The sequence below is a fragment of the Tachyglossus aculeatus genome, chromosome X1, assembly GCF_015852505.1.
Source record: "Tachyglossus aculeatus isolate mTacAcu1 chromosome X1, mTacAcu1.pri, whole genome shotgun sequence".
In the NCBI taxonomy this organism is placed as follows: Eukaryota; Metazoa; Chordata; class Mammalia; order Monotremata; family Tachyglossidae; genus Tachyglossus; species Tachyglossus aculeatus.
The window spans coordinates 106085065-106112088 of record NC_052101.1 but is presented as its reverse complement, the minus strand read 5'-3'; the positions used below and the strand labels follow the sequence as shown (position 1 = coordinate 106112088).

The 27024-nt window shown below is 41.9% G+C and overlaps 1 protein-coding gene across 6 annotated transcripts in view; it reads left to right on the top strand.

The window, feature by feature from the left end:
* Positions 1-259: 259 nt before the first annotated feature.
* CHL1 (cell adhesion molecule L1 like) overlaps positions 260-27024 on the top strand; it is a 217082-nt gene continuing 190317 nt past the window's right edge. For 2 of the 6 annotated variants that reach the window (XM_038771647.1, XM_038771643.1), the window contains exon 1: positions 1717-1852. The gene's annotated coding sequence lies outside the window, so the exon portion shown is untranslated. Of the gene's footprint in view, positions 314-1710; positions 1853-27024 lie in introns of those variants that run through there. The other 4 variants (XM_038771645.1, XM_038771644.1, XM_038771648.1 and 1 more) reach the window with 4 other exon arrangements.

Below are 27024 nucleotides of genomic sequence, written 5' to 3'. Positions count from 1 at the left end.
GAAAACCCAGAAGACGGGGAAGGAGGAGGAGGAGGAGGAGGAAAAGAGACTGTCAACACTGAGGGAAGAGGTAGTGGATAGGGGGAACATGCCGGGACGGGATCTGCAGCTTGTCGTCTTGTGCCAGCTGCGGGCGGGGTGAGGAGGGCGGGCGGGTTGTGGGGCTGCCCGGGGGGAGAGGAGCTGCGGGAAGGAAGCCCTGGCCCCCCCCCCCCCCTCGTCCCGCCTGCCTCCCTGCCGGGCTCGGCCGCTGCTCCACGGAGGAACTTTTCCACTGGAGAGCCGCCGGCCCGGGGCCGTCGAGGACCCCAAGGTGGGTCGGGGCCGCCCCCGCCCCTGGGCCCCTTGCCTCCACCCCGGCCGCCACCTGGGACTGCGGGCTGGCCCCGGGACCGATCCAGCCGGTCTGCCCACCTGCCCCCGAGCCCACGGCGGGATCCCTTCCCCCGAGCCCCCTGTTGGGTAGGGACCGTCTCTAGAGGTTGCCAACTTGGACTTCCCAGGCGCTTAGTCCAGTGCTCTGCACAGAGTGAGCGCTCAATAAATACGATTGATGATGATGATGATGATGACCCCTCATGCTTTCGGGGAGGGGGCCCCCGCCTCCCCTTCTCCCGAGGTAAGGTAGGCATTGTGTGTGTGTGTGTGTGTGTGTGTGTGTGTGTGTGTGTGTGTGTGAATGTGTGCAGGGAAGGGGAGGGCGTAAGGGCACAAGAGGAAGGGACAGCGGTGAGAGAAGGTGCTCAACTGTCTCCTTCCCAATCCACCAAGGGCTGAGGGGGCTTTGGGAATGGAAAAGGACACGTGTGTGTGTGTGTGTGTGTGTGTGTGTGTGTGTGTGTGTGTGTGTGTGTGTGTGTGTGTGTGTGTGTGTAGGGAAGGGGAGGGCGTAAGGGCACAAGAGGAAGGGACAGCAGTGAGAGAAGGCGCTCATCTGCCTCCTTCCCAATCCACCAAGGGCTGAGGGGGCTTTGGGAATGGAAAAGGACACGTGTGTGTGTGTGTGTGTGTGTGTGTGTGTGTGTGTGTGTGTGTGTGTGAATGTGTGCAGGGAAGGGGAGGGCGTAAGGGCACAAGAGGAAGGGACAGCAGCGAGAGAAGGGGCTCATCTGCCTCCTTCCCAATCCACCAAGGGCTGAGGGGGCTTTGGGAAAGGGAAAAGACGTGTGTGTGTGTGTGTGTGAGAGAGAGAGAGAGAGAGAGAGAGGAGAGAGAGAGAGAGAGAGAGAGAGAGAGAGAGAGAGAGAGAGAGAGAGAGAGAGAGAGAGAGAGAGTGAGTGAGTTTGGGGAGCTTTGGGGTCTCTCGTTGCCATGGTTCCCTGGAAGCTGTGCCGAAAGAGATATTGATGCCAGTCACGGATGGGCCCTTCTTCCTCTTTGTGCGTGTGTGTGTGTGTGTGTGTGTGTGTGTGTGTGAATGTGTGTGTAAAAGTGATTAATTTGGAGAGCCAGGGCAACACGGGGGGCGGGAGCCCGGCCCAGTTCCAGCCAGAGTCCCTGGTCCCCTCTCCCTCCCGAGAGCTACACTTCCCTAGCGAAGGGCTGCATTCTTTTTTATTCTTGGAAAAAAAAAAAAAACAAAAAACAAGAGTAGGTGGGTAGAAAGCGGCGGGGGGCGAACGGCCAAGGCGAGCCTTCTCCCCAGGGGAGGTTCTCTCCGGCTGGGGTTGGGACGACGACAGAGGAGTGGGAGGGAAAGAAGGAGGAGGAGAAAAGGAGAAGAAGGTGGGGAGCTGTGGAGGAGCCTCCCACCCGTGAGCTTGAGTGGAGGCAAAGGAGCGAGCCGGGTTTCTGTGTCTGCAACGGGGAAGAGGCGAGAAGCTACGCAGGTGATGGTAGGGAGTGGCCGGTGGTAAGAATTTTGGTTTTCCAGGGGGGGGAGAAGTAGCAGATCGTGTGAATCTGGCAGTCAGGCTTCGCTGGGAATTGGGGGTCCCCCAGAATGTCCCCCCAGCTCCTCGCCTTTCACCCCGCCCTTCAGCCTCCCGCTGCCATCTCCGTGGGTGATTTTTCCCTCCGAATGCTCGCCTTCCTGCGTTGCTCCGGACTGTGTGCTGGGATTTGCCCGCTTCGAGCGATGGAGAGTTCCCAGCCGAGGTGTTAGCAGGCTCCTCCTGTGACGGCTCTCCGGCGATTTCCTCCCCTGAAACCGTCTGTCATTGCTCCCCGAACCATTCGGATAATGAAAGACTCCGGGTGCAGCCGAGCAGATCGAGCTAGGGATAAACTGGGGCCCGGGCAAAGTTGAAGCGGCAGGGTGTCAAATGCAATGCTTCAGAAAGCACTGGGGGAAACTTTCGGGGGGAAGGCAGGTAAAGAGGAAAAAAAAAATCTCTATTGCAGGGTCTAGCCTTGAAGTTGCAATATTTTTTCTTTTTGACTAAATACTGTGGGAGATTCAGTGTGCCCTGCTGAGAGCTCACCTCCTCCAGGAGGCCTTCCCAGACTGAGCCCCTTCTTTCCTCTCCCCCTCGTCCCCCTCTCCATCCCCCCGTCTTACCTCCTTCCCTTCCCCACAGCACCTGTATATATGTATATATGGTTGTACATATTTATTACTCTATTTATTTATTTATTTTACTTGTACATTTCTATCCTACTTATTTTATTTTGTTGGTATGTTTGGTTCTGTTCTCTGTCTCCCCCTTTTAGACTGTGAGCCCACTGTTGGGTAGGGACTGTCTCTATGTGATGCCAATTTGTACTTCCCAAGCGCTTAGTACAGTGCTCTGCACATAGTAAGCGCTCAATAAATACGATTGATTGATTGATTGATTGATTGTGCCTCCCTTAATTCGCAGCCTCCCGTGACGCTTCCCTGGATGCTTTCATAACGGGCGTTTTATTCAGGTGTAGGCCACTTTGCCCCCAGTACAATTTGGTTTCCATTTAAATTCTTGTGCACTGCAGTGAATTTACCTAAAGTAATAGAGGATGTGTCTTCCAGGCTGCTGGATACGCTTTACAACTAAATTGAGACAAATGGTGCCCATTTAAAATAATCTGGCTAGGTGAGAATTTATGGGACTTCATTAACATAAATCTGTTTCAGTCCAATTTGCAGTCCACTTTTCAAGGGGGCAGTCAGAAAATTCGATTTGACCCATGTCGGGTATTTATACATCCTTCCAGTCAGTAGTTTTTGATGAAATAAAATATTGATCCATCCTTTCAGTAGGTGTATGGTTTCTTCAACTAAAACTCTGAAGATGGTATTGTGTGGCTCTTGATTGAATCTGTTCTGTATTTGGCTATTTCATAACAGTACACGTAAGAACAAATTGGCCATTTTGTGGGTGACTTCAATAAATGCCTTAGTGTTAAAAGATATACCTTATGAAACTTAGTGACTAATGTGCTATGTGATTTCAAGCACACAAAATAAGAGTGGAGACTGCGAAACCTTACTTTCAAGCCATCACCCTTCCTGAGAAATATATCACCAAATGGGCATTGCTTTGGTAATGCTCTGTTCTTATTTGATCCACAACATTATTTGCTTTTTGTACTTTTTTGTTCTCGTGTTGAACCAGAAAATACCATTCCTTTAAATTGCTTGGCTACAGTGTTTTAGCTTGGCATATTTGGCTGGGGAATTTTAAGATTGATTTGGCCAGCCTCCTTGCAGGTTCTAATATATTTTTATTAATCTGATAAAGGAAGATTATGTAATGAAGTCCACTAATGGAATAATAGGAAGGAATGGTTTTAGGAAGTGCTTTGAATACAAATTAAGTCAGAATATTGGTGCAAAACAGGGTTGAACATACGGACACTACCTTCTCTAGTGAAGATATTTTGGCTTTAAAATGAGATATAAACTGTATATTGGAAAATTAGGATGATTGCTGTGCTGGAGTTCATGTCTTAATTTGCATATTGGTTCAAATGAGCCTTGCCATGGATGTTTTATTTACTGTAAAATGTTTTTACCTTGATTTATGACAGCCGAAAGAACAAAGAACTGTGGGGTTTTCTTATTTTGAATATTGTTTTTTTTTTTCCTTAAAAGGTTTGTGACTTGCAAGGAAAATATTTTGTTGCAGACAAGACATTGACAACTTAATGAATGAAACAATATGACAAAGCATATAGGTGATGGTGGTACAAATTTAGGAAGTTAATTGTAATACAAAGGTTTAATAAAAGAACAAATACTATATTAGCCTTAAAATTGCATTAAATGCTGTACTCTAAACACACAAAAATAACATACATAGTTATTTTTTTCAGAGTGACCGAGAATGCTCTATTTTCAATTATGAATATTTTGATTGCAGCTTCATTCTAATTCAGTCTGAAGAGAATACAATTATTATGGTGATTTGCATACAATATGTTGTTACCACAGATAATGGATGAAAGCAAAGTATCCCTTCTTTTCATTCCTGAGAAATTTGTGCTAAGCATTTCTTCAAAGAGGAGATTGTGTATTCCACCAACATTTTTGTCTGCCTACAAGTAGTTTGGCTCGTAGCCATTTTGCCACTATTAAAATGCAATTTATCACATATCGATGGTGATCAAATGTTATTTTTTGTTTAGAGTGAACTCAGTTTAATTAGTGTATGGTTCTCCCCCCCACCCCCCGACCCCTTACAGTTCTATGTGTCTCCTGCAAGACAGGCTTCCGTTGCCTTCTGGAATACTGGAGAACATTAAACATTACTAATCACTGCAGTTTATTTTACAAGATTTGCAATAGTATAGTTAATTATAGCTTTCCCATTAGCATCATATTGAGAGTAATGAATTAACACATCACTGTCTTCAAAAGAACATCTACTAAGTTTATCTTCTAAGAATGAAAGTGTTCAAAAGTCACTGCTTTCCCCGAGGAACAAATTTGTTGAAATTCTTTAGCATGGGACTTCGAAGCTTGATGGATGATTTGAATTGATCACAAACAAGTGACAGAGGAGCTTTTGGTTGCTTAGCAACCCAACATTATCCACTATTTCTCCTGGTATATTTACCCAGTAAACTAGAAAATTCTGTTTTGTTAAAAGAATGTTTTTGCCAAGATACAAACAGACCATAACTAATTGAGATTCTATGTATTGGGGATTAAAAACGAGGACCTTACTAAGGCATTTGGTTAATAAAGTGCAAAGAGAAAGAATAGCCATATTCTTGGGATTCATTTACCTGAAATTATTATGCATTATTCACATTAATGGGTTTTCATTGTCTCACACAGAAGACCTATTCTTTGCAATTAAATGTTATTCTCTGTGGAAGGAAAATCACTAGAGGTGAAAACCATTCCATCAAATATCAACGGAAGACTTGGAAAACTTTGAAAAAAAGAAATCTGAGCCCAGAGCAAAGCCCCCTATTGAATAGTATTTTGAAGGATCCAGAGCAGTCCACGCAGTACGAAATTACGAAAATTGCCAACCATTTATAGTTGTGGCTTTATGGACCTGACTCTCTTTTATGGTATTTAAGTGCTCACTCTGTGCCAGGAACTGTACTAACCGCTGGGTGGATACAGGTTAATCAGGTTGGAAACAGATCATGTGTCACATGGGTCTCACGTTCTCAATCTCCAATTTACAGATGAAGTAACAGGCACAGAGAAGTGAAGTGACTTGCCCAGGGTCACACAGCAGAATTAGAACCCAGGTGCTCCGACTCCCAGGCCCGTGTTTTATCAACTAGGCCATGCTGCTTTAAAATGAAAGACTGATCCAGAGTTACAGTATCTTTTTTCCTCGTGGAAAAAAAAAAAGTCTGTGAATGACTAAGCATGGTCCTATATTAACTCTCTGTATTCTCACTGCACTTCCCTCTTGAGTCACCCATTTCCTATCCCAGGCTCAAACCCTTCCTCCTGTTTGGAACTCCTTCCCCCTTCAGATCCACCATAGCTTAGCTTTCCCCATCTTCAAAGCCCCTCTGAAATCCCATCTCTTCCAGGGGGCTTTCTCCAGTTAATTTTTCTTCTTCTCAAGTCAATCTTCTTAACTAGCATCTCAGCACTATTACACCACCTCGATATTTCTGGACTCACAACTCCTTGTGCACTTTAGCATTGATAGATGTACATGCTCTTCTATTTAATCACTTCTTTCTATATAAATTATTTTGTCTTTCTCTCCCATTAATAATAAATAATTCTGGTATTTGTTAACTACTCATTTTGTGTCAAAGCACTGTTCTGAGCACTAGAGTAGATGCAAATTAAACAAGTTGGACTCGGTCCCTATTCCACATGGGACTCACAGTCTAAGTAGGAGACAGAACAAGTATTGAATCCCCATTTTACAGGTGAGGAAACTGAGGCACTGAGGAACTAAGTTACTTGCCCAAGATCACGCAGCAGGCAAGCGGTGGGGCTGGGATTAGAACCCAGGTCCTCTGGCACCCAGGCCCATGCTCTCTCAGCTGGGCCACAGTGCTCTATCAAATTGTTAACACTTTGAGAACAGTGACTATGTCTACCAATTCTATTGTACTCTCCCAAGCACTTAGTACAGTACTCTACTCAAAATGGATGCTCAAAATATACTGTACATTGCTCAGTTGATTGAGCCTGAAATATATGCAAGAAGGATGTGAAGTTCAGTTTGTGAGGACTAGCTTGCCCTAGTAAGAGAAGCAGCGGGGCTTAATGGAAAGAGCACGGACTTGGGAGTCAGAGGTCGTGGGTTCTAATCCCGCCTCTATCACTTGTCAGCTGTGTGACTTTGGGCAAGTCACTTAACTTCTCTGTGCCTCAGTTACCTCATCTATAAAATGGGGATTAAGATTGTGTGCCCCATGTGGGACAACCTGATAATCTTGTATTTATCTCAGCGCTTAGAACAGTGCATGGCATATAGTAAGCACTTAACAAATGCCATCATTATTATTATTACTAATTTATGTGTATAGGCAGAGCCTTACCCAAAGTCACACAGTTATGATAGGTGAAGTTTCCATCAGTCCAAAAAATAAAATAAAAGCAATATGTGAAAATGCCAGCTGCTACTTAACTGCCATTGGGGTCCTGGCCTCGTTTTCAGCATAATTCAGTATTTATTGAGCACTTACTGTGAGCAGGGCACTGTACTAAGTGCCTGGGACTAAGCAACATAACATTAACCAGACACATTCCTTGCCCACAAAGAGCTTACAGTCTAGAGGAGAAAGAGTTGTAAAATGTGTTCCTTGTTGTAAATTAACATGATTTACCTTGAGAATGCCAAGTTTGGTTACCAAGAATGAAGGTTGTTTAGGCCTCTAGATTGGCCCTGGATTCAGCACAATTAATGGTCGATATTTCAGGGAGGGATGTCTCTCACTCTCTGAAATTAAATTGGATATCATTCTTTAAAAGCTCATATCCTAATGGTCTGAGTGAGTTAATGCATCTCACCAAGCACCTAACCTATTCTCAGGGAGGGGTCTAGACCCTGGGAAGAAGCTGGTTTAATAGAATATACAATAGAGTTCATGGTTTGTTGACTGTTGGAATTATATCAGGGTAGATGGGGAGGTTCTTATATTATCTAAGTGAAAACCTGTTATATATATGTAAAATGTTTTATGTATTGTTTTGTTCAAGGAAATAACATATCTATGATTCAAGGCTACAAGGAAAAGTTAAATATTGACCTTCTCTGTGTTCATATGAGAAGGATTTGTATAGTCTATGCACAGTTGATCCTTCATTTCAAAAGAAGCGATAAATAATGCTTTTCCACTGCTAGATGAAATGAAGTTTACTATATTTCTCCTTATATAGAAAAGTGGTATATTTTTGAATTTCATGATAAGATTTTTCACAGTAGAGTGAAAGAAGTGATATAAGGTGGAAAAAGAATCACAATTCTAAGTGAAATGGCCAAGTCAGTGAAATGGGAGTTACTGTATTATCTTCTCTAAGATATTTTTTAAAAGCCTATTGGACAGCTTTCTTCCTGGGATGCCCAGAGGAAAGGGAAATGGAATAGATGAGATCTCAATCAGTTTAGCCCTATGGATGTTGTAGTTCTGCATTTCTTATCTCCCTTTATGATGTACCTGTGGTAAATGTTCAAGCTTGAATAAAGGAACGGGAAAGCCCTTATTGCCAACAGTCATTTCTTCAGTGCATCCAGTGTCTTTTACAGACTAAATATTGATTTAAAGATTCATTATCATTGACTCTTCTCTCTGTTTGGGACACTATATGTATTTAGCTGTATTACACGGCAGCTGATATCTCAATGAAGTTGTGAATCCCTTGGGTTCCAGATTAACATTAGAAGGGTTGGCAGTGACAGATGCCACATCTCATTGCCAACTGGAGTTGAGCCATTAAACTGTATCTTTCTGGGTTCTTTATGTAACCAAGAAGGGAAACCAGACATGAACACTAGCCTGCTGATCAGCTAAAATCAAGATAGAGAGGGGATCATCCTGCCATATTCTTACATTTTTGATTGGTGACTTATGAGATGTGTAAAAATGTTTGCGTTTCTGTGCAGTGAAGACTTGGCTGTTATCGTTGTACTTATTCTAGCTTTAGTAGCTCATTCTCACTTTATCAGTTGCTAATAAGAATTCCTGTGTAATACCTGCTAGAATGTAAATTCCTTGAGAACAGGGATCATGGGTAGTCATACTATTCAACTTTCCCAAGCACTTAGTACACTGCTCTGACCATAGTAGGCACTCAGTACCTGCTATTGATTGATTGACACTGGTGCTAATTAAAAAAATCATTTGGATATAATTGCCGGACGTACTATGTAAGATCATTTCAGCGCTTAGAACAGTGCTTTGCACAAAGTCAGCGCTCAACCAGTGCCGTCGTTATTATTATTATCATTTTATCTTGGATGTGATTTAATAAAAAATTGCCATAGAGTTTATGAAATGACTTGTGAAATACCCATACCATAAATTAGTCAGGATTCCAAATAATAAAACTCACTGTGTGATAGTCAAATCAACGCATCATTAAGTCTTCAATTTCACCAAAATGAGGCATATTATCAGTTTTAGAAAGTCATGACTGGGGTGGAATTTTTCAGTAGTTAACTTATTCTCATTAATTCAAAAGATTTGCAGACTCCAATTTTGTAAACTACCACAGCAGGAACCATGCTTGCCATAAGATATTAAAAAAAAACCCCAAACATATTTCCTTGGGATTATTTTACTGGATTTACAAAATGGCTTTAGATTGAATGACGCTCATGTTTGGATTTTCATAGTCTTTCTGAAGGCCTTAGGTTTCCAGTTACCTTAAGGTAGAAAAAGTTTCATCTTTAGAGATTTTCCAAACAAAATGATACTTTCCAGTTTTACATGGACTCTAAGTGTTCCATTTGGAAATTATATGATTTTCTGAATTTACTAAATGAAGACCAATTGTTGTCTTGGTGAGACACATTGAAGAAAATGTTCAGAGTGAATGAGTGAAAAATGCCTGGATAATACAAAGTAGGGGAGAACCTTTAAGGTTTCCCCAGAGTAATCAAGAAAGAACTTGACATCGGTAGATCTCAGCTATAAACCTGACAGATTAGATATTATCAAATTGAAAGAAGAGGGAAAGATTAGATATTATCAAATTGAAAGAAGAGGGAAAGACCCAGGGAAGTGTTGGAGGAAGGGGAGAATAGCATATCAAGACATTTCTGGATTAAGTTTGTGCCTAAATCCCTATCCTTCCTTCCTTCATTTATTCAATTGTATTTATTGAATGTTTACTGTGTGCTGAGCACTGTACTAAGCACTTGGGAGAGTACTCTACAACAATAAACAGGCACATTCCCTGCTAGGATTTCAAAGAGGGGAACATTTTCCAAAGGGAATAATGGTCCTCACTCTACAAGCAGTCAGTCAATCACATGTATTGAACATTTACTGTGTGCAGAGCATTGTACTAAGCGCTTGGGGAAGTACAATATAACAACATAACAGAGTTGGAAGACACAGTCCCTGCCCACAAAGACCTGTCAGTCTAGAGGGGGAGAAAGACATTAATATAAATAAATAAATGACAGATATGTACATAAGCATTATGGGACCAAATCAAGGTGACACAGAAGGGATTGGGAGAAGAGGAAATGAGAGCTTAGTCAGGGAAGGCCTCTTGGAGGAGATGTACCTTGAATAAGGCTTTGGAAGAGAGGCTGATTGTAAGGCGCTTCTGTTTGGTGTGAACTTAATTGGGCAACCAGTGGAGTTTTCTTGAGGAGTGGGGAAATGTAGACTGAATGTTTTTTAGAAAAATAATCTGGGCAGCGGAGTGAAGTATGGACTGGAGTGGGGTGAGACAGGATACAGGGAGGTCAGCAAGGAGGCTGATACAGTAATCAAGGCAGGATAGGATGAGTGCTTGGATTAACGTGGTAGCAGTTTGGAAGGAGAGGAAATGCAGATTTTATTGATTTTGTGAAGGTTGAACTGACAACCCATCTTGCAGACAACCAGAAGTATCTACATAGAATTAGTTGGTATCCATTAAGGTTTAAGCACCATTAATTTGCTTGAAAAATATTCAAGGACATTTGCATTACTCCTGAGCAATTCAGCTGAGTCTGTATAATTTAGGTGCAACTTACTCTGTGTCAGTATTCCGAGTTCCAGGCTATTGGAATTGACCTTACGCACTGGTGCCCTCAGAAGGAGATCAAGCCATTAGAGTTGATGCCACTCATTTGTGTTGAAAATTCATGTGCAAAGTTCTTAAAGGAACAGTGTGCACAAAAGGAAGACCACCGTTTGCAAACCTGAGCCCCAATCTCTGTTTCTCAGCTTTGTCATCTGTAAATTGAGGATAATAACATTTACCACTATCTCCCAGAGGTGCTGTGAAGATTAATTAGCTAATATTTGTAAAGTGCTTTGAAGATAGAAGTGCTAACTATTATTATCACTAATCAACCATTTTTCTCGTGTATAACTTCGGGCAGCAGCCATTAAAAAAGCATTATTGTACTTAACAGTAAAGCAGTCTACTATCGGATAATATTCACTTCCTCAATCAAATATGCATTTACCATTTGCTGTGACTCCAAAGACTTTTAAAGGTTTAACAGATTTCCTAGGAGAATAAAAAAGTGTCGATATTTTCCTCTGTGCATTTTAGCAAGCATTGTGAAGGTTCCATAAAATTAATAGTGTAATTCTGAAGTAGGATAGTTGTATTGTCACAGATCAAAAACATATTGTTCATAAATGGGTAATACATTTTGAATTTTAAGTCATCCCGTGACCTTTGTAATGGCTGAATTGTATGCCTGGGCTTTCTTTCACCCCCAGTAAATTAGATGGGGTTTTCCGCAATTGCAGCTTTAGTACCTTTTTTGGGTGGACGTGTAGAAGAGGAATAAGGTGTGAGAAAAGAAAATTATAATGCCAAGGGAATAAAGGGTTCAAGTTCTTATTTTTCTACCAAAAAATCTCAGCAATTCAGTACCTTATGGTTGTGTTCATACAGTCAAATGCATGGAGGACTGAAATAGTTATAAAACATCATTTGGCCCAAGCAAGCTCCCATGAGAAGCAGTGTGGCTCAGTGGAAAGAGCCCAGGCTTGGACATAAGAGGTCATGGATTCTAATCCCGACTCCACTACTTGTCAGCTGTGTGAATTTGGGCAAGTCACTTCCCTTCTCTGTGCCTCAGTGACCTCATCTGTAAAATGGGGATGAAGACTGTGTGCCCCTTGTGGTACAACCTGATTACCTTGTATCCCCCCCAGCGCTTAGAACAGTCCTTTGCACATAGAAAGAACTTAACAAATGCCATCATTATTATTACTATTATTATGAGCAAAACAGAGGTTATCTTTTAGCCTGAGTTTTCTACGTTGGCTTTCTACAGGTCCTGAAACCACAGGCTCTCTTCCCAACTCTTTTTGATTTAACCCATTTCACGCCTGTCTGATTTCTGGAGACTCATTTAAATAGTCAATATTCATCTGTTCCAGGGGGGTGATTTGCTAATGCATATGAAAGAGGAAAAATGAGCATCAGAAGCTTAAAAAATAAATTATTGTGATTTGTTTCTGTTTGATGTGGAGCAGCATAAAGATCAAAAATCTCCAGTGGCTACCAATCAATCTGCGCATCAGGCAGAAACTCCTCACCCTGGGCTTCAAGGCTCTCCATCACCTGGCCCCCTCCTACCTCACCTCCCTTCTCTCCTTCTCCAGCCCAGCCCGCACCCTCCGCTCCTCTGCCACTAATCTCCTCACCATTAGGCCTCGTTCTCGTCTGTCCCGCCATCGACCCGCGGTCCACGTCCTCCCCCGGGCCTGGAATGCCCTCCCTCTGCCCATCCGCCAAGCTAGCTCTCTTCCTCCCCTCAAGGCCATACTGAGAGCTCACCTCCTCCAGGAGGCCTTCCCAGACTGAGCCCCCTCCTTCCTCTCCCCCTCGTCCCCCTCTCCATCCCCCTGTCTCCTTCCCTTCCCCACAGCACCTGTATATATGTATATATATTTGTACGTATTTATTACTCTATTTATTTATTTATTTTACTTGTACATATCTATTCTATATATTTTATTTTGTTAATATGTTTGGTTTTGTTCTCTGTCTCCCCCTTCTAGACTGTGAGCCCACTGTTGGGTAGGGACTGTCTCTATATGTTGCCAACTTGTACTTCCCAAGCGCTTAGTACAGTGCTCTGCACACAGTAAGTGCTCAATAAATACTATTGATTGATTGATTGATTGATTGATAAGAGACCAGTCCTGGGAGTCAGAGGACCTGGGTTCTAATTCTGCCTCTGTCACTTACCTGCTGTGTGACCTTGGGCAAGTCACTTAATTTCTTTGTGCCTCTGTTCTTATGTTCTTCCTCCTACTTAGGCTCTGAACCCCATAAGGGACAGGGACTGTGTCCAATTTAACGTGTATCTACCACAGAGTTTAGAACAGTGTTTGACCCAGACACTTTGTCTCCATTTGTTTCCACTTAACAAACACCATAAAAAAGTACTTGACACACTGTAAGTGCTTAACAAATACCAGAAAAGGAAAACCCTGAATATCTTGCCTTCAAAAACAACAAAAACTAAATCCCCACATATGTGCATCTACGGTGCTGTTACTCTTCATTAAATTTTGGCATCACTATTCTGAGGGGAGTTTATATAGATTATATTCAATAACATTATCATGTTAGGAGAGTGTTATTTGCAAGTAACTATTATCAGTTCATTGATTTATTCTGGTTTTCATGTGAATTCAGTCATTTATTTTGCTGAACCGTACATGGGGAATTAACCATATGTTTTAGAACTGGCTCCAAACTTCACCAGGTATAAGCTTTGCATATTAAGACCCTTTGTGCCTCAGTAGGGAAATGCACAAGCTGTCTTTCATTTGAAATAAAATCACCTAGAGGCTATTGCGCAAGAAAGAAGAAATCTGATCAATTAATTTGAAATGCAAAAGTGAAGGAATTTATGTAAAATTCGAATGTGTGATTACCAAGTTACTTATATGAATATGTATTATTTAAATGTTTTGCACATGCTGTATTTTTCATGGTATTTAAATGCTTTACTATGTGTCAAGCACTGTTCTAAGTGCCAGGGTAGGTACAGGTTAATTAGGTAGGATAGAGTCCCTGTACCACATGGGGCTCACAGTCTAATTAGGAGGGACAACAGATATTTAATCCCCATTTTACAGTTGAGGAAACTGAGGTACAGAGAAGTGAAGTGACTTGCCCAAGGCCACAAAGCAAGCAGTTGGCAGGGCCAGAATTAGAACCCAGGTCCTCTGACTCTCAGTACCATGCTCTTTCCACTAAGCTATGCTGCATCTCCAGAGCTGTTAAACTCTCCACCTTGTAGAATGAACTGAACTGCTCATCTTCCTATCCCTCTCCCGACTCTACTTTCTGATCACTGTCGACAACATCATCATCCTCCCTGTTTCACAATTCCATAGCCTTAGCATTATCCTTGCCTCATTTCTCTCCTTCAACCCCATATTAACAGTTATAAAATCCAGTTGGTTCTCTCTTCACAGCTTTAGAATCCATCACTTCTTTATCTTCCAAACCCTACCACTCTGGTCCAATCACTTGTCATAGTCATTCAATTGTATTTATTAAGCACTTACTCTATGCAGAGCACAGTACTAAGCGCTGGGGAAAGTACTATACAACAATCTGTTACTCTATTTTATTTGTACATGTTTATTCTATTTATTTTATTTTGTTAATATGTTTTGTTTTGTTCTCTGTCTCCCCCTTCTAGACTGTGAGCCCACTGTTGGGTAGGGACCGTCTCTATATGTTGCCAACTTGTACTTCCCAAGCACTTAGTACAGTGCTCTGCACACAGTAAGCGCTCAATAAATACGATTGAATGAATGAATGAATCTTGACTACTGCATCAGCCTCTTCACTGATCTCCCTGCCTCCTGTCTCTCCCTACTTCAGTCCATCCTTCACTCTGCTGCCTGGATCATTTTTCTAAAACAAAATGTGCTCCTCACATCTCCCCCTCCTCACAAACCTCCAATGATTGTCTATCCATCTGCACATCAAACAGAAATCCATCGCTATTGGCTTTAAGGCACCCAATAAATTCTCTCCCTCCTATCCTCTTCCACTACAACCCAAGCCACACTTTCATTCATTTATTCAATCGAATTTATTGAGCACTTACTATGTGCAGAGCACTGTACTAAACACTTAGAAAGTACAATTCGGCAATAAAGAGAGACAATCCCTGCCCACACTGGGCTTACAGTCTAGAAGGGGGGAGACAGACATCAGACAAAGTAAACAGGCATCAATATAAATAAATAGAATTATAGATATACATACATGAAAACAAGGGAACAGAAAATAATATAAATAAATAGAATTATAGGAATGTACATATATGCACAAGTGCTGTGAGGCAGGGAGGTGGCTAGAGGAAATGGAGCAAGTCAGGGTGACGGGGAGGGGAAGGGGAGCTGAGGAAAAGGGCTCAGTCTGGGAAGGCCTCTTAGAGGAGGTGAGCCTTTAGTAGGGCTTTGAAGCAGGGAAGTGTGGTTGTTTGACAGATGTGAGGAGGGAGGACGTTCCAGGCCAGAGGTAGGACATGGGCCAGGGGTCAATGGTGGGACAGGTGAGAATGAGGCACAGTGAGAAGGTTAGCATCAGAGGTGCGGAGTGTGCGGGCTGGAATGTAGAAGGAGAAAAGGGAGGTCAGGTAAGTGGGGGCAAGGTGATGGAGAGCTTTGAAGCCAATGGTGAGGAGTTTTTGCTTGAAATGGAGGTTGATAGACAACCACTGGAGATTTTTGAGGAGGGGGGTGACATGCCCAGAATGTTTCTGTAGAAAGATAATCTGGGCAGCAGAGTGAGGTATGGACTGAAGTGGGGAGAGACAGGAGATTGGGAGGTCAGAAAAGAAGCTGATGCAGTAATCCAATCAGAATAAGATGAATGATTGAACTAACATGATAGCATTTTGGATGGAGAGGAAAGGGCAGATCTTGGCAATGTTGTGAAGGTGAGACCAGCAGGCATTGGTGACGGATTGGATATGTGGGGTGAATGAGAGAGCGGAGTCAAGGATGACACCAAGGTTGCAGGCTTGTGAGGGCCTGAGGAGGGAGTTAAATGTCCAGAACAACTGACGAGGGTGATGGGCATGGGTGTCATGGGAAGAGAAATAGTTTTGCCGGGCAGAGTTAAGGCAAGAAAGGACAAACGTAAAGTGGACAAAGTTGGCCTGGTGTTTAGATTTCTGCCAGCAGCGTTGAGCAGCTGGAGCATAAGAGCAAAGGAGATGGACAATGGAGGTGATCCAGGGCTGTGGGTTTAGTGGTGTGAGTGCGAGGAAGGGATAGGGGAGCGAGTGAGTTGAGTAGAGAGGGTGGAGTTGAGAGCATCTATCTGGTCATCAAGAGTGGGTAGAATGAGTAGGGAGGCTAGGTGGGGTGTGATGTGTTGAGAGAGATGGATGGGGTTAAGATAGCAGAGGTCTCTGTGGGGGAATAGTACATATTTACAGGGAGGAGGATGTGAGAGAGGAGGCAAGTGAGAAGGTTGTGGTCAGCGAGAGGGAATTCAAAGTTGGTGAGGGTGGAGACTGTGCAGTGGTTAGAGATGCTGAGATGATCACACACTTCACTCCTCTAACACCAGTTGTCTTACTGTGCCTTGATCTCACCTCTCTCTGTTGACCTCTTGCTCACATCCTCCCTATCTGGAACTCCCTTCCCTTTCTTATCTAACATACCACAACTCTCCTTACCTCCAAAGACCTGCTAAAATCATGCCTCCTCCAGGAAACCTTCCCTCACTAATCTCTCATATCCCACCTCCCCTTACCTGCATTTATTTTAACATCTGTCTCTCCCACTAGATTGTAAGCTCCTTGAGGACTTGGGTGCATGTCAGAGGATTGTTGAGTAGGTCCGTCTTCATAAAACGAAGAGGCGTTGAAAGACTTGGTGGAATAAGGGAGGGGTAGAAAGGCAAACCAGTTACATAAGGAGAAAAGGGGCCAGCTGAAATTAGGAAATGCAGTAACTTTTTAATCTAGTGTCAACATTTAAGTAATTGTGTGGGACACTAATCGGACCCTAAACGCTTGGTCTGATGCAATGTGCCATCCCCTAATTCCAGCTGGGAAGTAGGAGGCTGCAAAGGTATACCACATTCCCTGAGAAGCCCCACTGTCGTTTTCTGATGAAATACACTGGCATTTAAGAAAAAAAAAAAAAACAAAACAGTGAAATTCAACGGATGGAGGAGGCATTTTGCTGTGGAGACCCTGACTCAATGCATCACTGTACTTTGATCTTGTCTATGTCACTAGCAACCTATCGCCCACATCCTGTCTCTGTCCTTATCCGACATTTACTCTTCCCGAAGAGCTTACTACAGTGCTCTGCACACAGTAAGCACTAAATAAATACAATTGACTGAAGGCACATCTCCTCCAAGAGGCCTTCCCTGACTAAGCCCTCATTTCCTCTTCTCCCTCTCTCTTCTGTGTCACCTTGACTTGCTCCCTTTATTCACCTCCCACCCCACAGCCCCACAGCAGTTATGTATGCATCTGCAATTTAGTTTTTTATATTATTGTCTTTCTCCCCCGCTAGACAATAAACTCACTGTGGGCAGGGAATGTGTATGTTATATTGTTGTGTTGTACTCTCCCAAGCTCTTAGTACAGTGCTCTGGACTCAGTAAGCGCTCAATAAATATGATTGACAAAGGAAGAGAAGGTACAAGGGGAGATAATAGACATTGGTATTAATCATTCAAAATCAGCTGACTTGGCTCTGCTGCTATTCTCTGATATTCCCTCCATCCTGAAAGAGAAGCATTTCACATTAACTCAGATTTTTTTCCTTTCATTTCTAGCATTCTTCATTTATAACCTAGAATTATAAGTGAACTGCCCTTTGGCCAATGTATGCTCCGAGAATGAAAAAAAGAATAAAGAGCACATAAGTTTTAGGATGGAAAGAGGGAAAGATTAAAATGAATATCTGCTATTTAAGAGGCTTCTTAAAAATTAAAAGTGTGGTTCCATCAATTTATTCATCTCCTGGTACTTCCACTGTTAATATGAACTATGCATCTTTAAAATGGCATTTTAGTTAGTACTAGACTAGTGCCATTATCTTAATAGTGAATGTGAATATTTGGGATAAAGCTGTATGTTAAAAACCTGATGTAAATATGGATTGCATTATGATTAATATTATATACACACTGTGGTTGCAATTTATAGCATTACTGATAAATATTAATCACAAGAAAACTTCCTATTTTCTAAATCCTTTACATGTGCAAATTGGTGTCAGTAGTAGATATTTGCTGTGGCTTTGGTAATTGAATTATGTATCTTGCAAATTTATCTTTGAGTATATTACCATGGTTTATCATAATAAAATTCACTTCAGTAACATGCATGTATACCCCCCTAACAGTTGCCAGGCACAGCAAGCAACCAATGTGTCAGCACAACAAGGGATAATTTTAATGTGTGCACAAAAAAATGTGTGACTGTGCATCCCACACTGCCATTTTCAGTGTCTCATCCACCTATAGCAGTAGCATTTATTCACCTCTAGGCAAATTTCATCATCAGTAGCACCTTCTTCAGATGCAAAGGACAGTAATAATAATAACAATAATTACTGTCTTTCAAAAGTGCTGACGTAGTGCAGAGTCCTATACTATCCCACATAGGATTCACAGTCTAAAGGGATGGGACAACTCTCTTTATTGCATGCTAATGTTCCTATTAAGATACAGATCTTAAGAATTTTCCATAATCTGATTAATCATGGTGTTTCTATTATAAGCTCCTTGAGAGCAGAGATCACGTCTACCAGCATTGTACTCTTCCAAGCACTTCGTACAGCGCTGTGCACACGGTAAGTGCTCAATAAATACCAATGATTAATTGATTACATCATTGAAGGTTTTAGCAGGACTATGTGGAAAAGATTGTTCTAATCAACCTATTATATACAGTCATAGGATGTGATGAGAGGTCTGGAAGCTAGTGTCAGGATATGGCCGATTCTCCAGGAATCTTTGCCAATTTGAATTGCGGGCATCAGCAAATTGTCTTTGAGCTAGTCGTTCAGGAGCTACTGTAGACTAATGAATATGTGCTGTAGGCATATGCATCAGAAAAAAAGGAAGATGATCATGTAATGCCTCCCAGAGTCATCACAGCACTAAAGATTGATGATAGCCTGTGAAAAATCTAGGTGTTTTTTGATGTATGTGTTTTATTTTTTTACCAGCCTATGGATAGCAGCATGGTCTGGTGGAAAGAATATGGACCTGAGTCAGAGGACCTGGGTTCTTATCCCAGTTTCTGCCACTTGCCTGCTGTGTGACCTTGGGCAAGTCATTTCACTTCTCTGTGTCTCCATTTACTCATCTGTAAAATGCGGATTCAATCTTACTCCTATTTAATAATAGTAATGATGACATTTGTTAAGCGCGTACTATGTGCCAAGCACTGTTCTAAGCGCTGGGGGGGATACGAGGTAATGAGGTAGTCCCACACGGGGCTCACAGTCTTAATCCCCATTTTACAGGTGAGGTTACTGAAGCCCCGAAAAGTTAAGTGACTTGCCCAAAGTCACACAGCAGACAAGTGGCAGAGTTGGGATTAGAACCCACTACCTCGGACTCCCAAGCCCGAGCTCTTTCCACTGAGCTACGCTGCTTCTTCCATTTAGACTGTGAGCCCCATGTGGGACTTTAGCCCACTATTGGGTAGGGACTGTCTCTATGTGTTGCCAACTTGTACTTCCGAAGCGCTTAGTACAGTGCTCTGCACACAGTGAGCGCTCAATAAATACGATTGATGATGATGACAGGGATTATGTCCAATCTAATTATCTTGTGTCTACCCCAGTGCTTAGTACAGTGCTTGGCACATAGTAAGCATGTAATAAATACCATAATATTAATTTTAATGTAATTTTATGAATCTGTGTTGATGTCTGCCATCCCATTTTCATTTGTAACACAGAACATACATTTTGTCACTGAATTCTGCTATTGAGTCAATACACTCTCCTACAATAAATAGACAGGTTCACAGAGAAGTGGAAAGCCTTATTAAGAAGGCCAGCAGGTGTTTTGGAAGAGACAGATCAACATCAAGCCTCAAACAAATTGAAGATCCTTATGGATTTGGTGGAGTTCAACCATCTATATGGCTATGATACTCAAATCTTTCAAAGGAAGTGTAGTCATCAGTGCCACCTGGGAACTCTACTAAATGTAGTATAGGGAAGGAGCATGGCCTAGTGGAAGAGCACTGGCCTGGGAATCAGAAGGACCTGTGTTCTAATCCTGTCTGCTGTGTGACCTTGGGCAAGTCACTTCATTTCTCTGTGCCTCAGTTACCTCATCTGTAAAATGGGGATTAAGCCCGTGAGCCCCATGTGGGACAGGGACTGTATCCAACTTGATTAGCTTGGATCTACCCCAGCACTTAGAACAGTGCCTGACACATAGTCATTTATTCATTCAATCGCATTTATTGAGCACTGTATTGAGCGCTTGGGAAGTACAGTCAGTGCTTAACAAATACCTTTAAAAAATAACATAATTATCAAATGATGAGAGCATCAGCATCAATGAGGTTCTAGTATGCAGTCAGTTTACTGGCAGTAAGGCCATGCTCATAGCAACCTAGTTCTCCTGTAAGAAGGATGAATAACAATAATAATAATAATAATAATGGTATTTGTTAAGCACTTACTATGTGCCAAGCACTGTTCTAAGCTCTGGGGTAGATACAAGGTAAGCAGGTTGTCCGACGTGGGGCTCGCAGTCTTAATCCCCATTTTACAGATGAGGTAACTGAGGCCCGGAGAAGTTAAGTGTTTTGCCCAAGGTCACACAGCAGACAAGTGGCAGAGCTGGGATTAGAACCCACAACCTGATTTCCAAGCCCGTGCTCTTTCCACTAAGCCACGCTGCTTCTCTGAATAAGAGGAGGGTACCCAAACAGCTGGTGTAAGACTCCCTGAAATGGGGCATATCTGAGTAGGGAGAACAAAGCAATGTTTTAAAGACTGGTCTCAAGCAATTTGGTATGCAAAGAAACTACTAATACAGTGGCTGAAGGTCAACAGCATGAAATAGGGTGTTAATTCAGCTGTGTTGTAAGTACCGTTTATGGTAACTTGGACAGTCATAAATCGAGGACTTGAGGTTTGTCTGGTGGATACCCTCGCGACCAAGTGATTCATCAAGTCATTTATCAGTTTGTAGTCTAGGACATCTTTGATCGTTCCTCTGACTTATCTGTGACAAAAAGCAATTCGGATGTGTGAACCTCTCCAATACGTTCCTCTGTAAAGATCCAACTAAAGAATTAATTGCGCCTCTTGGTGCTTTCTCTGCTTTTAATCCTTGCATGCTGTGTACTCTCTGATCATTAAGGGACCACAATGTTTACTGCTTTTGGTATATTTGAAGAACCTTTTTTATCATTAGCGTTTGGCATCCTTTATGTTATGCTCTTCACTCTTTTTGGGCAGCCTATTTTCCTATTTGAATCCGGCCTGTCATTCTATTTGGGCTTTCCTTTTCTCAGTTGAACATTTCATACTACTTTAACTTTTTTGTTTTCCCACCAGCATGCCAACTGGAAATATAATCCTTCGGATGTGGTTAGAAAAATAAGTTAAATATTAAAGACTTTATGAGGCTAATGGGTGTTTATGAGGAAGCTAACAACACCTTCTATGCTCAAAAGTAGTTCTTCCTGAAAAATATCATTCCATAAATGTGCCTAATGCGTCTGTTTTTGTAGCTGTTTTAGAAAGGATGTGGTTTTAGCAAGTACAACCCAGTGTCTTCCGCTGATTCTAGACATTTGAAGACAGGGATTGGTAATACATACTGGGAGTGGCATTTTCAGCAGACACCTGATGCAAAAGCAACCCAGTGAGCTTTGTTCAATTCACTGATGTGTTGACTGTCAGTGAATATTTTTACACTGAAAAAAGGAATTATTTAGGAAAATGCTGAATGTAGCAATTTCTGCATTGGCTTACGGTTTTTCCCCGGATAGGTGACAGATTGTGATGGCTAGGGTCTCAACAAGCAGATGGCCAGAATATTTGGGGAGAAGGGGTGTGGGTTAGCAATTTTGTAAATTGCAGCAAAAAAGCCACCACTAATTTTAGCGGTGTAGGAAAATCCCAAGCCATATTCTTCATTGCCAGCTTTTGTATGGGAAATTAGAGCAGTATAGAAAGAGTCTGAAGTGATTTATCTGCCATTTTGTCAAACATTTGGACTTAGTCTGCTGCAAACACATGAGTGGTTGGCTTGGTAGGAAATGGCAATGGAAATAAGGCCAAAATGATCATAATCCTTTGCCTTCTCCCTATGTAGAAAATGAAAATGACAATTTTAGTCTTACTACTACAGGGTATTAAATGGTACTATATTTTAAAAATTGACTGAAAAAATGAACACTTTTCAAAGACTATAATCTATAAACCTTTACGATCTAGAGGTGCAAATGGAGAAAGCAAATGAAGGTTACAAAAATTCCTAATATACTTTTGTTGAATATACACATTCAAACTCTACCTGAGGTATGTTTCCACAATCAATAGAATAAGCCTGGCTGTTCTTCCTCTGTAATTATGACGTGTTTACGTGTTGTGCTGGGGTAGATACAAGACAATCAGTTCATACACACTCTTGTTCCCACACAAGGTTCACAATCTAAAAGGGAGAGAAAGCAAGCATCATCCCCAGTTTACAGAGAGGTTAAGCATCTTGTCTGAGCTCACACAGCAGGCCAGAGTTGGGCCTAGAATCCAGGTCTCCGGACTCCCAAACCCATAGCAGGTTTTAGAAATGGCCATAGAGCAAGAAAGCCCCAGATTCTTTAGGGTGTGGTTTCTGGTTGTTTCATCTTGTGCATAGGACTTTCTCTTTGCTCATAAAGGTAAACTCTTAGCTTCATAGCTCAAAGCTCAGTTTCAGGGGCAGCAGTACGAGCTTATCGCCCCAGGCATAAATCTAGGTAAAAGGGAGAATATGGGAATTTGCCTCAGCTAATCTCCTCCCCTCGACTCTTTTGGAGCGGGCCTGGGAGTAGGGGACCCGGGTTCTAATTCCGGCTCCACCACTTGCCTGCGGTGTAAACTTGGTCAAGTCACTTAATTTCTCTGTATCTCAGTTTTCTCATTTGTACAATGGGGGGCTTAAATACCTGTTCTCCCTCCCACTTAGACTGTGAGCCCCATGTGGGACGTGGACTGTCTGATGTGATTATCTTGTTCCTATCCCAGTACTTAGCACATAGCGCTTAGCAAATGTCACAGTTATTGGGGATTATGTGTTCCTTTACCACTGGGAAGAGTACAGTGTAATATATGCTAGTTCCCCTTGCTTTATGTCAAATGAGGGCACAATTTCTTAATCTGGACCCATTCAAAAATACACTACATGGAAGATAGGTGGGTAGAGCATGTCTTTTAATGAGAATGTGCAGTGCCAATCATAGCACTAGCCCCAGCTGCACATTAGTGATGAGTGAAAGGTCAACCAATCAATCATATTTATTGAGTGCTCATCATGGGCAGAACATTTCGCATAGTGGGTAGAGCACGGGCCCGGGAGTCAGAAGGTCATGGGTTCTAATCCTGGCTCCACCACTTGTCTGCTGTGTGACCTTGGGCAAGTCACTTAACTTTTCTGGGCCTCAGTTACCTCATCTGTAAAATGGGGAGTGAGATTGTGAGCCCCACGTGGGACAGGGACTGTATCCAACCCAATTTGCTTGTATCCACCTGAGTGCTTAGTACAGTGCCTGGTACATAGTAAGCACTTAACAAATATCATAATTATTATTATAATTATTATTACTAAGCGCTTGGGAGAGTACAATATGACAATATAATAGACATGTTCCATGCCCTCAAGACAAAATAGAGGTTCATTCATTCATTCAATCATATTTATTGAGCGCTTACTGTTTGCAGAGCACTATACTAAGCACTTAAGTATCCTAACCTATCCTAACCTCCAAACCCACCTGAGGATAAGCACATTAATACTATACATTGACTGACAGGTGCCATTTTGGCCCATCAAATTCTAACTTTGTTGCTCTGTCCCCTTGCCACCTGCAGCACAGATCAAAATCCACAAAGACTGGTGTTAGGCCTGATGTGGGGAGGGCACAAAGGCAGAGCTGCTACTACCAAGGGTAAGAACTGACTCCTGGGCTAATTTTGAGGCCTGAATGAGGACAAGAATCCAGAGCCAAAATATCATTTTTGAATCCTGCTCATCTGAATTCCCCCTAAAAAGCAAATATATACCTAGTGAATAATAGTTATATATCATTAGCCACCAGTAAAGCATTAGTCATTGGTTTTGCCCAGAAAATCCTGACCACTGTATTAATTCTGTGATCTTATTTGATTCTGTCCAGTGCAAACCCAAGTGTCTGATCTGGACAGCTGGACTTCCACCCCATGCTGATGAATGCGCTGTTCCTCTGAAAAAATGAAACATGAATCATTTTGATTTTCAGTGTTCATTTTCAGATTTAAGCACAAGGAGAATAGTATATCTTAATAACTCAAAGAACCCTTTAGGCAACTGTTGCAAAATAGTATAAGAATGTATAATTGGATTCTTTAGGAGATTAAGTTCCTGTGCCCAAGTATAGAAATAGTTGCACTGAACAATATGTATTTATAATGCAAGATACTTCGGCTCCAGGTGCTTAGATGTGCCCACGGAAATGTACTCATGCCTACTACATTCACAAATCTCCTAAACGTTCCTTTGAATCACTTGCACATCCAAATGCAAAATCACATGTTTTCCCACTTGAATTAGGATTGCTCTTGAAGGCCTTACAAAAAATGTCCAAAAAATGTATATGAACAGTTTCTCTATAGTCTGTAACTTACAAAGCAATAGCATGAACATGAGCCACTAACTGAACTTAGAATTTTAAATATAGTTTTCCTTTTATAAACATACTAATCCTCCTTGCCTTCTGTGAGAGATGACTGTATTACTCCCAAAATAACCACAATGAGGTGGTTATTTGCTCAATCATTTGAGGGTGTATTTCCTGTTTGGTATTTAAATGATTATATTAGTATGTCTTAATTTTATTTGAAATGCTGTATAATTTGAACAATAATTTAAAATGACACAGAACTTTTTATCTCTGGACTTCTGTGTCAGTAGACAAAAATAAGACCCATAAAGATACTGGCTTATCTTCTGAAAAATAATCAGAATAGAGGCACTTAAATATGACTAAATGAAAAGAAACACACACAAAGTTTGAAAGGGAAAATACAGTATGCAGATTTAAGGTCTAATCCATCTGAACCCATTACATCTCTTCCAAATATTTATTTCCATCTCTGCTTTCTCTTTCCTTTAGAGAAGCAGCATGGCCTAGTGGAAAGATCATGGGCTTGGGAGTCAGATGACCTGGGCTACAATCCTGGCTCTGCCACTTGCTTGCTGTGTGTGACCTTGGGCAAGTCACTTAACATCTCTGTGCCTTAGTTCCCTCATCTGTAAGTTGGGAATGAAATACCTGTTCTCTCTCTCCCTTAGCCTGAGAACCCCCATGTGGGATAGTGGCAGTATCTGACCTGATTAACTTGTATCTGCCCAAGTGCTTAGTAAAATGCTTGGCACATAGGAGGCATTTAATATAATAATAACAATTATTAGAAATCCCCTAATTTCTGGCAGGGAAAGCAATTCTAATATTAATACAGAAAATACATTCATTTTAAGCATTGTAACTTTGGCTCTATTATTTTTTGACAGTTTCCTTCCGCAAATTTTTTGTCTTGCTACCAGATATTCATCTTATTAAAGAGCTTCAGTGTTCGGCAGAAGAAACTGTCTATATTAAATATATTAACCAGTTGACTATGCCTAGATTCCAACTTAACAACTCACCTAGGCTAAACTGCAAAACTCTTCTTTTTAAATGGCATTTATTAAGCGCTTACTATGTGCAAAGCACTGTTGTAAGCACTGGGAAGGTTCAAAGGTGATCAGGTTGTCCCACAGGGGGCTCACAGTCTTAATCCCCATTTTACAGATGAGGGAATTGAAGCCCAGAAAAGTTAAGTGACTTGCCCAAAGTCACACAGCTGACAATTGGCAGAGCCGGGATTCAAACCCATAACCTCTGACTCCAAAGCCTGTGCTCCTTCCACTGAGCCACGCTGCTTTTCTTTCTGTAGACAGAAAGAGATAGTGTTAAAGGTTCTGTGGTTGTAGCATAAGAAACATGCACAAACATTACCATCTTGAAGAAATATGTCTATTACACTGTTTTTTATGATGCCTTTCCTGGGTTGAGTAGCAACATTGTTGCTCTACTCTGGTATTTGAAATGTCTGATTTCCTATGGAATTATTTTAAGCTCGAGAAACCAATTTATAGTTTTGGGATTCACAATGTAGACTTTTTTTCTTCCTATGTTCTCTCAATTGGTAAATTAATAAGTGGTATTTATTGAGTGCTTACTGTGTGCAGAGCACTGTACTTAGCAGCTGGGAGAGTACAATATAGCTGAATTGATAGACGCATTCCCTGCCCCTAAAAGAGTTTGCAGACAGACATGAAAATAAATTGTAGATAAGTATATAAGTGCTGTGGGTCTGAGGGTGAAGTGAATATCAGGGGGTAAGAGCCAAGTGTATAGGCAGTGCAGAAGGTAGAGAAGCAAGGGAAATAAGCGCTTAATCAAGGAAAGCCTCTTGGAGGGGATGTGATTTTAATCAGGCTTTGAAAGTGGGGAGAGTGATGGTCTATTTTGTTTTGTTTGTCTTTACTGTATTTTTTAAGCACTTACTATGAGCCAGGCACTGTACTCAGCACTAGAGTAGATACAAGCTAATAAAGCTGGACACAGTCCATGTCCCACACGAGGCTCAGTCTTAATCCCCATTTTACACATGAGGTAACTGAGGCACAGGGAAGTCGTGACTTGCCCAAGGCCACACAGCAGACAAGTGACAGAGCCAGGATTAGAAGCGGGTCCTTCTGACTTCCAGAGCCATGCTCTAGGAATGGGGACGGTGGGAGAGTGTGTAGGGGAAGAGGGCAGAGTTCCAGGCCAGAGGCCAGATGTGGCAAGGGGTCAGTGGCAAGATAGCTGAGCTCAAGGTACAGTGAGTACATTGGCATTAACGGAGCAAAGTGTCCAGGCTGCATTTTAGTAGAAAATCAGTGGGGTAACCTAAGGGGTGAGCTGATTAAGTGCTAAGTGCTTTAAATCTAAGTGCCCTTTCACTGGAATTTGCAGCCTTTTAAAACTGGTGTTTATTAAGTGCTTACTTATACTAAGCACTGTTCTAAACGCTGAGGGGGGGGGATAAAAGGTAACCAGTTGAATATGCCTAGATTCCAATTTAACAACTCACCTAGGCTAAACTGCAAAACTCTTTTTTTTTAAATGGCATTTATTAAGCACTTACTATGTGCAAAGCACTGTTCTAAGCACTGGGAAGGTTCGAAGGTGATCAGGTTGTCCCACAGGGGGCTCACAATCTTAATCCCCATTTTAC